This window comes from Telopea speciosissima, chromosome 1, assembly GCF_018873765.1.
Source record: "Telopea speciosissima isolate NSW1024214 ecotype Mountain lineage chromosome 1, Tspe_v1, whole genome shotgun sequence".
Classification (NCBI taxonomy): domain Eukaryota; kingdom Viridiplantae; phylum Streptophyta; class Magnoliopsida; order Proteales; family Proteaceae; genus Telopea; species Telopea speciosissima.
In genome coordinates this window covers 61,264,472-61,278,119 of record NC_057916.1, presented here as the reverse complement: position 1 = coordinate 61,278,119, position 13,648 = coordinate 61,264,472, and the positions used below count along the sequence as shown (strand labels likewise).

Sequence of the window (13,648 nt, the reverse complement as noted above, 5' to 3'; positions counted from 1 at the left end):
GCTTTTCTCCTTCTAGGCCTGCAATCATAGAAATCACATAACAGTATCAAATCCTTAATAAATATTCAAATAAAAACCATGAATAAATAGTGATTTCTATCTAAGATTACAGCCCAATCACATTCCCCAACTTAGCCTTTTGCTCGTCTTCGAGTGAAAGAGAATAAAGAAAATAACTGACTCGACTCTCTGGTTCATAAATAATCTATCTATGGATGATACATTCAAAGAGATAATGACAGTTTATTATTGCACATCAACTCATAGGATGCTTGGCTCATGAAAACACAAGAGCTAAGCAATGAACTAGGACTTCTCTTAAGCCATCAAGCACTCACTTTATGCTTTTTCAACCCACTGGTTCACCATGAATTGTGACATCTAAACCTTTTACAAATGCACATGCTAGTTCGTGTAACACCTCATCATCAATGTAGCTCACTTATTTTTCTCTCAAAACATTTTTCTTCTTTTCTTTTCTTTCTTTTATTTTTTTTGTTTTTTTTTTTTTAAATTACATGATTCTCAGATCTGTGCAATGTTCTGGCCTTTTAAGCTTTCTAGAAGGCTCATGTAACAAGCTTTAAGCCAATCACTCCCAAGCCAGATGACTTTAGGGGATTGAGTGTGAAACACTCCTCGGGCTTACTCACTCGAACCAAAAAGGCTACAAGCCCGAACTGGATTCAAGAATACTAGAAATAATAACCTAACTGGTCACTCCAATCGTTTTACGCGAGACTCCGAGCTTATGGCCTAGATGCCCCGGTTACTAAGTTGAAGCAACAGAACTAAACTCTCATTAATTGTTTTTTTTTTTTTTTTCAAAGAAAGAGGATGTTAACACAACTAAGCAATGCTCTGCCTAAACATTCAAAATATCACAAACCGGGTAGACCTATGTGTTTAGAAGCATTAAGCAAGCTCACAAATGACAGTAAGAGAAATAAAGGTTCAATACTTAACATCGTGTTGAATTAATTTTCTCACAACCTAGAGTAAAATGCATTGTAAAGTACAAGTATCATTATAAAAAGAGTAAACTTCTAGTAGACCCCCTGAGGTTTACAGACATGTCATGTAGCCCCCCTGAGAACTAAAATGTTACATATGGATCCAGAAAACGGATGAAACACTCATCCCGTTAGAGTCCACCGTTAAGTGATGATGTCATCCTTTTATATCCCAAAAATACCCTTATACATGTTTGATGAAAAAGTGAAAAGATGGAAATTACGTTTATATCCTTCTATCTTCTTCAACCTTAGAAAAGAAGACGAACTCAAAGAAGACCGTTGCAAAGAAAACCGTTGGAGGAGTTGCGGGTGATTTGATGAAGAGCTTCTCTATTTAAACGCATTTGTCCATGTGAAAACCGAGCTCCTCTATGTTAACATCATTTGCCCCATGTAAGATCTGAAGCTCCCTATGTGTAAATTTTCCCCATGTGAAATCTTCGACCATTGCAAAGCTCGACTTCTCTCTCGGTCAATCGAAATTTTGACAATAGAAGAGTCTTTAAGGTGAGTAAAGTAAACCCCTTAACCTCTATTCTTCCCGCAACTTGATTATTGTTGTTTATCTCCGCACATCAACCGTAAGAGAAGAGAATGGAACCCTAGCCTATAATTTTTCCCAACCGAGAAATAAAATTTCTGGTTAATATTATCTTCTCATTCCAGATTTTTGAATTTTTCCCACTTTGATTCCATCGACTAGAGTTAAACCGGAATATATTCTTGATACTTTGAAAATTTTCCACTATTGCGATAAGAATGGCCTTAGCTTCTAGTACAAACAAGACCTCGGTTATATCAAATTTGAGAACAAGAAATGCTACTGTGGACGTAGAGCTATAGTGAAGATATCGGAATCGGTAAAAAATCCAGAAGGCTATACTACAAATGTGCAAAGTGATGGCTGTAACTTTTGGAAATGGGTGTACCTAAATGATGCTCCAACAAGGTCAACTTCCTTGATAGAATCAAAGGAACAACCCTGCTAAGCAACAACCCCGTGGTTGGTGGAAGTGAGAATGAACTGCTCAGCTTAAAGAGCACAATGAATCAAATGCACAAGATGCTTATTGTAATCATGTTTGCTGCTCAATTTATATTAGTGTTGTCTCATTATTAACTTTGTAGTGATGCTTGTAAAATAATAGATGGAAGTTTTATTACATTTTGTTTGATGTTCTATGGATTGGATTGTCAAAGATAATAGGTGGTAGATCCCAAGAGGGTGCATCCTAATCCCTTCAAAGGTTTAAAAACTAACAACTAAAACACCACCAAATAGGAGCCAAGCTTCACACCTCAAAACCACAATGGATTTGGCTTCTATGGGTCATGGCTCGAGCAATTCTCACCCAACTCATGATCACTATCCTTCCAACTTCCCCGAGAAGACCACCACCACCACCACCACCACCCACAGCAAGCAAGCAAGCTTAAAAACAAAAAAAAAACCTAACCAAGCAAGTCAAACAAAGCAAGCAAGCAAGCTAAAAAAACCAGCCAAGCAAGTTGGAGTCACAAGCAGAGCAAGCAAGCTAGCAAGCAAGCAGCAAGCAAGCTCCGCATAAAGCAAGCAAGCTGCGCAAGCAAGCAATAATAGCAAGCAAGCGCAGCAGCAAGCAAGAATAACAAGCAAGCAAGAAGCTAGCAACAACAACAAGCCGCCAGCAGAGATGGCAATATCCCCGTTGAAAATAACTCAAAAATAGAACCATAGTAATATGCATTCAATCCCATGGGAGCACTTGATTTAACATCATTTATCACACCCAAGTGTTAATACAAATTCTGAAAAAACATCCACTTCAAAGTACCACAACCAATCCAAAGTACATATTACAAACACAACATCCACTTCAAAGTCATAATACAAACAACCCCAATAAAATTCACTATAGCACAACACTAAACTAAATAAAAGAAAGTCTCAGCTTCTTCTTCTTTGTCGCCTTTCTCTTTTCTCTAATCTTTGTCGCAATGCATCCATCTTGGCTTGTGTCTTTGCTTGGCTACTCTTCACAAGGGGTAGTCAAGAAGACTATAACTGTCACTGAGAGTTGGGTCGATATCACCCTGGCTCATATTATCATGAGTTCTCTACATAAGCAATAAATATATATGGTTAGTTAAACATGCAAATACAGTGTGTGACATGTATATATTGAAGCATAAATAGTTATAGTTATACCTTCACACCAACAAATCACTAGTAGATGCCCCACGACCTTTACCGGAGCTCCCTTACATTTTCTCTTATTATGACCTACCATGTTGCATCTCTACATTTGAGGCTTGTTGATCTCTAACTGGATTTCCCAAGAGGTGCTTCATCGTGATCTTTCTCCTACATTTTGTTGGTCTACCTTAAATCCTCCTCACCTTGGAGGCTGAACCACACCAACAGACCATCTTCTCTCCAAGCACTCAAATCATCTAGAGGATGGATCATCTCCTTATATGCTTCCATGTATTTCTCCACAAAGGTAATATGCATCACAAGAGTCTTCAATTCGATACCTCCTCATTGCAATTGCTGATGCAAAGATGCTTGCAAGGTAGTCCAAGGACATTCCAAACTTTACAAGTACATGACCATTGTCTCAATTTCACCACACACCTTCCAAAGAAGCTCAATTACCTCAAATTCATCATTAGCACCACCATGACTAATGCAAATCCTTGATGCTTCCTGGATTTTGATTATTTTTCATTAGTGTAAGTGTACCCGGGAAGCTTTGACCCTTTTGAAACTTGTGATACATTCTATCCATGATTTTCAATCTAAGGGTATCAATCAAGGTGAGAATGGGTTTTGTCCCGATGGTGGATACCCATTGGTTAAATGACTCGACATGTTGTTGGTAATATGGTCGCTCTTCGCTTTAGTATCAAAAGCATGTCTAGCCCACATGCTTTTGGGATCTTTCATCAACCACTCATATGCTGTATTATCCATGGTTCTAATGTCATTCATTACACTTTCAAACCGATTCACAAGACATACCAAGATGCACCCAAAAGTGTTTCCTAAATGCATCACCTGGATATTTTTCTTGAAATTCTGATAGAGATGGTGCCTACAACACTTAATGTAGGCATTAGGAAGATCAAGCAATAGCATCTCGCTAGACCCTACAAACATAAACATGCATTTTATATATCGCTTACATACTCTATTATTATACATTATTAACCAATTGACATGATTTAATAAGAAAGTATAGTATACACACCTTTTTGTTTATCCTGGCATGAAAGTCAACATCCTATTAGCATCATCTGGGTCTATGATATCATGTAATGCATTCGAAAAATAGCCAACTTTCTTTGCACTCAACCTCCACTACAAAGATATGCAATAGGGAATGTACCCTTTGTTCCCATCCACCGATATAGCGCATGTAACACCCCACCATAACCGCCCTTGAGGTGGCATCCATCAAGACCTATAAATTTTCTCGCACTCCCTTCAAGAAACCCCTTGCACATGCTCAAAAACACGGATTGGATCGTGTCCAACTCATGCTCTTGTCTACTCTCATACTCTATTATGAATTTACTCCCGGGTTTTTCTCCGTAACCAATCCACCATATGCAGTAAATCGAGCATAGGATTTTGTATAGCTACCTTCATTGATTTCTTGAGCAATCCTACGTGCCCTGTACACCCGCTGGTAAGGAAGTTGAATATGATATTTCTGGCGCGTAAACTCATTAATGGCACCGGGCTTCATTTCATGATCAGCCTTGGTAAGAGGAGCAATTTTTTTCCAACCCAACGAATTTGTAGCATGCTTAATTGACTATTTTCTTTCACGATGTGCTTACTTTCATAAGACTTTATCTTGTATGTCACACCATCAACAATGGGTGATGCATGGATTCTCTAAATACAACCCTCTCAAGCACATTCTACAAATACTCTAGTTCTCTCATTTCTCTTGAATTGCATTTGAAACCCTTCTTGCACCACAAAATCTTGGAGGGCAGCTCTCCGAACTTGGTCACATTATCAAATACCGACCTAACTCGCAATTTCACTTTTCCTTCACCTTCATCTTCATTTATATCTATATTGGAAAACCGCCATAAAATTCTTCTTTAATCATACCCATCTAAATCATCATCACTCAAATCTTCTTCTATTTCATATTCTACATCATCTTCATCACTTGAACCATCTTCATGTTCACTTTCTTATTCCCATTCATTGTCACTATTCTATGCCCATTCATCATCGCATTTTCACTCGCTATCAACGCTAACATCTTTAGTCAAACCCATTATGGTACATGGTACTTTCTCGAACTCCGATCACTATCCTTCAACCCCATGGGAGTTGCATCGTTCTCGTTAGGACTCCGTGTATATCCAATGGCAACACTACTAGCCCTTGAATTATCATTACTAGTAGGTTGAGCATTTGCAGCGATGCAAAGAGTGAGCAGTCCCATTACCACTACAAGTGATACTAGTAGTAGCCCACATACAACTAGACCCCTTCTCACTCGGGTTGTTTTTTCCTTCTAGCCGACCGAGGTTGTTCTCTATAAACACTGTGATTGGGATGCCCATTGATTGTATATACACCTTCAGTTTCAAACAGCCTATGTTGCACATCATAAACAAAAATCTAACTGGATTCACCCCAAATTCATCATATATATTATAGACCTTCTCGCATCATTTGTTAATAATTTTTCATCATTATTCGGGAGTATGACTTTCACCTTAAAGGGCACATCATGTCCCTGTGGGGACATGTTTGATTACTCCATTATATATGTCCGAGATCATGTCCAAGTAGCCATATGTATCATTGTCAACAAATTTTGTTTCCTTCACCATATACCAATTATACTCAACTGTCGTAACACATGTGACATTGCTGTACAATTGACAAAGTGAGCCCAAATATGTCTCCTACAATTCGCAAAGCACAAACCATATATAACTAGATAGTCTATAACTTTTAATCTAAGCTTACAACATCTCTTATTCTAATTTTCAAGCTTTTCTCTAAAATTTAGCCTAGCCAGCAAGAAGATACTTGATTCAGGGCAAAGTTTGTGGAGGCAAAAGAGGGGAAGAGGGCCCATACAAAGAGCTAGCCAGGGATAGGCCCCAAACATATAAAAAGTCTCAACCACTATGATAGGGAATAAGGGGCATCTCATCATGTCGGGACAACGGCGGTGCAGGGGGGGGGGGGGGGGGGGGGGGGGGGGGGGGGGGGGGGGGGGGGGGGGGGGGGGGGGGGGGGGGGGGGGGGGGGGGGGGGGGGAGGGGGGGGGGGGGGGGGGGGGGGGAGATTGCCAACTTGTTGGCATCTCACACATGCCGGGTGTACCTGCAGTAGAGGAAGAGTGAAAGTGAAGAGGCGCAGTCCTTCAAAATACTTCGTCAGGGCCGGGGAAGGGGGGGGGGAGGGGGGGAAGGGAGAGATGAAGAAATGAAGAAGGACCTTATGGGAACGGCGCGTTTTTAAACCTAAAGAAAGAAGAAGAGAAAGAAGAGTAAGTAGAAGACGATGGCTTAGGATAGGGCGGGGGAAAGGGGAGTTTTACCTACCATGACTTGCTGAATCACCATTCCTATTCCTATTAGTGTTCCATCCATTTTTGGGTATGTAACATTTTAGTTCTCGGGGGGCACATGACATGTTTTTTTGGGGGGGTTTTTTAGTTTTTTTTTTTAAAAAAGAGAGAGTATGACAAAAATGATGAATATGGTCATGTGGGAAACTTTTCAAACTCCCTCCCCAACACCCCAGAAATAAAAGAAAGAGAAAATATGGGAAACAAAGGATAGAACGAAACCCGGGCTGGGGTACGCAAGAGAAGATTCGAGATAACAACTCATGGATCCTCCTAGTAGTAGTATACGCAAAGTAGCAGAGAGAAACTTCTCCCCCTCGATCTCCAAGTTGAACTCTACTCATCGAAGGAGAAGAATCCAACCGGATCAACCTTGGCTTGGTGTCATGCTTTGAAAAAAGGAAGGTGCCTAAGGGCTGCATGATTCGAGAAGACTATCACCTTCAACCCCAAAAGATAGGAGCGAAATTTATCCAGGGCAAAGACTACTGCTAGGAGCTCCTTCTCAGTAGTGGTATAGTTCAACTGAGCATCAGACAAGGATCTACTAGCATAGTAAATAACAGATGGCTTCCCATCCACTCTTTGACCAAGTACAACACCCATGGCATAGTCAGAGGCGTCACATATGATCTCAAATGGTAGAGACCAATCTGGTGACCGGATAATAGGTGCTTCAGACAATGGAATCCGAAGGGTATGGAAAGCAGTCAGGCACTTTTCATCAAAGACAAATGGGGCATCCTTGGCAAGGAGATTGCACAAGGGCCTGGAGATGAGACTAAAATCCTTGATGAAACGCCTGTAAAACCCGACATGGCCCAAAAAGGAACGGACTTGCTTAACAGTCGTGGGAGGGGGTAGTTTGGCAATCAGATCCACCTTGGCCTCGTCTACCTCAATGCCCTGAGAAGACACTACGTGATCAAGTACATTACCCTTACAAACCATAAAGTGGCTCTTCTCCCAACTCCAAATGAGGTTATGCTCCACACATCGCTGAAGAACAAGAGATAGACGGTGGAGACATTCATCAAAAGATGACCCAAAGATGGAGAAGTCATCCATGAAAACCTCAAGCGAATGGCTGACCATGTCAGAAAATATGACCATCATGCACATTTGAAAGGTGGCCGGAGCATTACACAACCCGAACGGCATCCTCCTAAAGGCAAATGTACCTAATGGGCAAGTGAAGGTGGTTTTCTCTTGGTCACCGGGAAAGATGGGGACTTGGTTGTATCCCGAATAACCGTTAAGAAAATAGTAGTAGCTTTGCCCAGCCAATTTCTCAAGAATTTGATCAATAAAGGGTAGAGGGAAGTGGTCTTTATGCGTGACCTTATTGAACTTTCTGTAGTCGATACAAACACGCCAACCCGTAGTGGTACGAGTTGGGACAAGGTCAACTTGGTCATTAGGAACGATCGTGATTTCGGATTTCTTAGGGAAAACTTGAGTTGGATTGACTCACTGACTATCTAAAATAGGGTATATAATACCCGCGTTAAGCCACTTTACTACTTCATTTTTCACTACTTCCCTCATATTAGGGTTAAGGCACCTCTGTGGATCTCGCACGGATTTAGCTCCGTCTTCACAGTAGATACGGTGCATACAAACAGAAGGGTTAATACCCTTTAGATCAGCTAAAGACCAGCCAATCGCGGCTTTGTGAGCTGATAAAACCTCCAATAGGAGGGACTCCTACATGTCAGTAAGATCAGAGGATATGATAACCAGCAGAGTCTCTTCCTTGCCCAAGAATGCATATTTTAAGGTATGGGGCAGAGGCTTGAGTTCCAGTTGTGGAGGGGACTCCAGAGAAGAGGGATTAGGGGATGTAGCCAAGGGTGGCAGAGGCTCATAACTATAGGTCAAGGGAGGCGGCCCGGAGGAGGGTTTAAGATCTAACATGGCGTTCACCTCTTTACTATAGGCCTCTTCATCAAAGCCTTCTGCTCCATAGGACATCACAAGTTGCAGAGGATCATTAGTAAGGATCTGGGAAGTGTACTGAGATACAGCTTCATCAATCATATCTAGAGCAAAGCACTCGTCTTCTCTATAGGGTCCTAGGGATGCATTGAAGATGTTTAACCGAAGCTTCTTGTTCCCAAATGATATGTCCATGGCACCTGACCTACAGTTAATGCATGCATTGGCGGTCGCCAAGAATGGATGCCCTAGTATGATAGAGGGAAGTTTGGCTGAGGTAGATTCCATATCAAGGACTAGGAAGTCCACTGGAAAGTATAAATCATCTACCTTCACAAGAACATCCTCTAGAAATCCACGAGGTCTTTTCACAGAACGATCAGCTAACTGAAGTATAACTTCAGTGGACTTCAACCCTCCTAATCCAAACCTCTCAAAAATCAAACCAGGTAAGATATTCACACTAGCCCCCAAATCCAACAATGCTTTGTCAATGGAGAGGTCTCCAATGACAAAAGAGATGAGTGGTGTACCAGGATTCTTCAGTTTGGGGGGTAGGTTAGTGATAACTGCACTTAACTGTTCTGTGAGGTGTATGGTTTTGGGAGTTTGGTTCCTCAGCTTACGCTTCTGAGTACATAGGTCTTTCAGAAACTTAGCGTAAGCTAGAACCTACTTGATTGCATCCAATAATGGAAGGTTGATGTGGACTTGTTGAAACAAATCCAACATCTCCTTCATCTTCTCTCCTTGCTTCCCATATGGGGGAGAGGATGGAGTTTTGAGAGCATCAGGGAAAAGAAATCGGGGTGTATACTTATCCGGTTGAGGTCCCTCCCCAATTGGTCGCTCATTCTGCTTCTCAGTATTTTCCTGGGAATGGACCAAAGAAGGTGTAATGGTTTTATTCCCATCAATGAGAGGCCTCAGTGCCTCTGATTAAACTTCTGCCTGGGCTGGGGTTGACTCTGCTGGTGTGGTCTGTTGAGGGGTATTAGAGGGGAAGTCCTCATAGGTAGGTGGTGTGTCATGTTTTTCCACCCTCTTACCATTCCTCAACACTCTAACCGACTGGACTTGTTCCTTACCCCTCCCTATTTGAGCACTATTGGGGTTTCCAATAGGTTGGCTTGGTAGTTGGCCAGTCTCTCTCTTATTGACGACTTCGGTAAATTGACCAATCTTGGTCTCTGGCTTGCTGATAGAGTGAGTGTGGGAGTGTAATAATTGGTCATTGATTCCCACTTTCTGCTCAATACCTTTCAGCACCTTCATTACCTCACTCTCAAAAGATGGGGTATTTTGAGGTTGAGAGTAAGGTTGTTGTTGTCCACCCCTATAGGCATTAGGTTGGGCATTGAACGGTGGCCTAAATGGTGGATTAGGAGAGTTTTTTCATGAAAAATTAGGGTGATTTTGCCATCCCGGGTTATAGGTGTTGGAAAATGGGTTGTTACCCGGGTTGGCAAAACCCTGAGTGGCTTGTACCTTTTTTTGGATAAATTCAGGATATTGTGCTGCTAAATAACAATCAGTCATATAGTGATTCGGGTCAGCATAGAGGGCACAAGCTTCAGCTTGCTCAGGTGGAGAAAATCCCCTTGAGATTGATGGGGGTTGGGCAGGTCCTCCGGACAGTAGGTAGTCCATTTTTTTTGACAGCAAGTCAACCTGTGCCTTTATGCCAGCACTCTGGTTGATCTCATAGAGTCCACCTTTTTTCGGTTGCCCAAGTGTGGGGACGTTAGTCCTTGAGGCTGAAGCTCTGTGTTGGGAGCTTTCACTCAAGGTCTTAAAAAGATCCCATGCTTCATTCTTGCTCTTATGCATAAACGTTCCTCCACAAGAGGCATCCACCATCTGACGATATTGGTCACTAAGACCATCATAGAAGCACTGTACCAATTGCCATTTTGGTATAGCATGGTGGGGGCATTTCCGAAGTAGTTCCTTCAGTCTTTCCCAATACTCATGAAATTCTTCACCACTATTCTGGGAGAAGGTGGTGACGGCCCTTCTAATGGTATTGGTTCGGCCTATTGGGAAAAACTTCTTCAGAAACTGCTGTTGCATTTCCACCCATGTGGTTACTTATGCAGAATCCAAGGAATGCAGCCAATGCTTGGCTTTATCCTTGAGGGAAAATGGAAATAGCAACAATTTTAGGGCATCCTCTGAGAGGTTTTGGAATTTTACTGTAGAGCAAATCTCCAAAAACTCATCCAAGTGCTTATAAGGCTCTTCATTATGATGTCCATAGAACGATGGCAGCATTTGGATAATGCTTGATTTGATTTCATAATGAGCAGCCTCAATTGTAGGTAGCCTAATGCCGGTTTGGGGCTGGTATGCAGTTGGAGTGAAATGATTACTCAATGGCCTGGCCTGTGCGTTTGCCTCATCACCCAATCCTGATACGGTGTCTAATCCTCCTACAAGTATGTTCAATTTTGGGGTCAAAATCTAATAGGTCAGGTCGGGCTGAGCGCGTACCAAGCATACAACGATCAAGCTACACTAGGCTGGGACCGAGCATACAAGTGTATCAACCTAGCTATCGGGGTCCAAACGTAGTAAGTGTAGGGTCGAATGTCCTAATGTGGGACCGATCAAAATAGGGCAACTAAACTCGCGGGACCGCATATACAAGGGTAACCTATACTAAAAGAAAAAGAAAATTACAAAAGTGGTAAAGAAAAATTACAGAATAAAATTAAAATGAAAATTACACATGTACATTAAAACTAAAATTAAAGCTATCCTTAAAAAGATGAAAAGTTTAAACTACCCTAAATAAAATGAAATCCTAAACTAGCGCAGATCGAAGCATACCAAGGTCAATCCTAAAGTTGAATGGGACCGAAGCATACAAGGGTAGCTAACCCAATGTAGGACCGAATCATACAAGGCTGAAATTAGCTATTAAAAGAAAAATAAAGAGAAAAGTTAGAGAATATCACAGAGGCTATCCGGACTGCATCGGTGTCTTTTTGAAAGAACCAATTCCAGCTGAACCGTATCCCCTCTGATACAATCTCCAACGATTCAATACCTACAGCAGAAAATAAACCGTGAGTCTATCACTAATACTAAAGACAAATCAGATCATGAATGAATAGTAAATTGAGCTATGTTAACCCAAAAAAAAGAAATAAAAATTAATGCTACTGTAGGCTATTAAACTAAGAGATGCAAAATCTGAAGTACCTAAAACGAAAATCAGAAATAAAGATTAAAGCAAGCTATTGAAAGAACATTAAAAGACTCGATAAAACTCTAGCAATCGTGCTCTAGTTCCCCGGCAAAGGCGCCAAAATTTGATCGAGTCATTGAACCAATAAAAAATAAACCTAACTAAACACTAATACAGTGAAAAGTAGGGGTATCGAACTACGGGGAACAGAGGCTAAGTTGCACAAAATTAAATCAAGTCTAAGGTGGAACTAAAAATGCAAATTAATTAAATTAAAGCTAACACTAGCAACTGATTAAATCAAATAAAAGATGGTGAGAAAATACTATTTTTAGGTATTCAAACTCTCTCATATTCGGCTCATGGCGACTACAAGCCCCATGACAACCACAGAAAATAGGGTCCCTTCTAGGTATAAAGTATCTTGGCAAAATTGTCGTCCGATTGCTACAATGAATCGAAAGTTCAAAGAACTCGGGTACGCACAATCCACTCAGGTATACCGTATCATCGATACGACCACATGAATCAATTCAATACTATTGCTTGGTAGGTTAAATTGAATCACAGAAACAAATTATCCTAACTAGATGTAAACATGATTACACAAAAATCACAATGAGATGCCTAAGTCTTTTCCAAGCAATCACTAATAAAAGAGAATGAATAATTAAATCATCCTTAAAGTATCATCTTCCCAAAAACAGCAGCAAGTTTAGTTACTCATTTAACATAAGTGAAATAAAGAGAAGTTAGGGATACAAGCTAAGGAATTAGAGGGAACAAGAGAGTAGAAGCAATGGCAGCAATGGCGATGGTAGATGCTCTTCCTCTCCTTTTCTTCTTCTTCTTCTTCTTCAAGTCTTCTTCTCCCCAAACCGTAGAGCTAGCCTCCCAGTAGTAGAGAGTTTGAATGATGAATCTGAATTAAAGTTGATTCAACCTAAAAACAGTATTTTCTCACCATCTTTTATTTGATTTAATCAGTTGCTAGTGTTAGCTTTAATTTAATTAATTTGCATTTTTAGTTCCACCTTAGACTTGATTTAATTTTGTGCAACTTAGCCTCTATTCCCCGTAGTTCGATACCCGTACTTTCCACTGTATTAGTGTTTAGTTAGGTTTATTTTTGATTGGTTCAATGACTCGATCACTGGGTGAGTTGCATCTCCTGGATAACGAAGTCACAATTCATCACCAGGTACAAGCCTTAATTCATTATTTTCCTGCACATCAAAAAACATATTTGACCTTCCGTGAGTGAATATTATAAGTGTAGTTGTCAAAGCTCCTTAGTCACCTTGACCACCTAGGCCGGCACCTTGGCTGGCGCCTTGCATCCAGACTTGCTCCAACGCTTGGGTCTCTTAGGGATTGGACGCCGTGACAACTATGATCATAAGCTATCTTTAAATACATAGCAAGGACACATCATTTCATAGAATATATTTTCTACACTAATATAAACTGACAACAACATTTCAATTTTTGAATATCAATAGAGGAAAATACGCAACAGTAACAAGCATCCATAAGAAGATAATCAGACACCTTTGGAAAGACATAGTATGCAATCCGTTTCTTGTTAAGCCCAATATCCCATCGTATCGTGACATTGTCTTTGCTTTGTGAGTCTTTCATCACTTAAGGCAGAAAAATAATAATTTATGGCAACAATAATATCCAAAGATAAAGGAAAATGGAAAGAAAATTCTGAATGCATGGCAAAATAAAAATGTAAAAAGTAATGCATACTTTATCATAATCAACTTCCAGTTTGACGAGTGGTGCAAATACATTTTGATACTGCAACATAAATGGAGGAGGATCATTAGAGGTCCATAGGAAACAGCCAGGGTAACTGCTAACATGTAATTTGAAGTACCTGATAAGCATCTTCATAC

General features: G+C 40.7%; 1 pseudogene; it reads right to left on the bottom strand.

Moving 5' to 3' along the window:
• Positions 1-5,759: 5,759 nt before the first annotated feature.
• On the bottom strand, positions 5,760-10,624 carry LOC122652317 (annotated as a pseudogene).
• Positions 10,625-13,648: the final 3,024 nt, after the last annotated feature.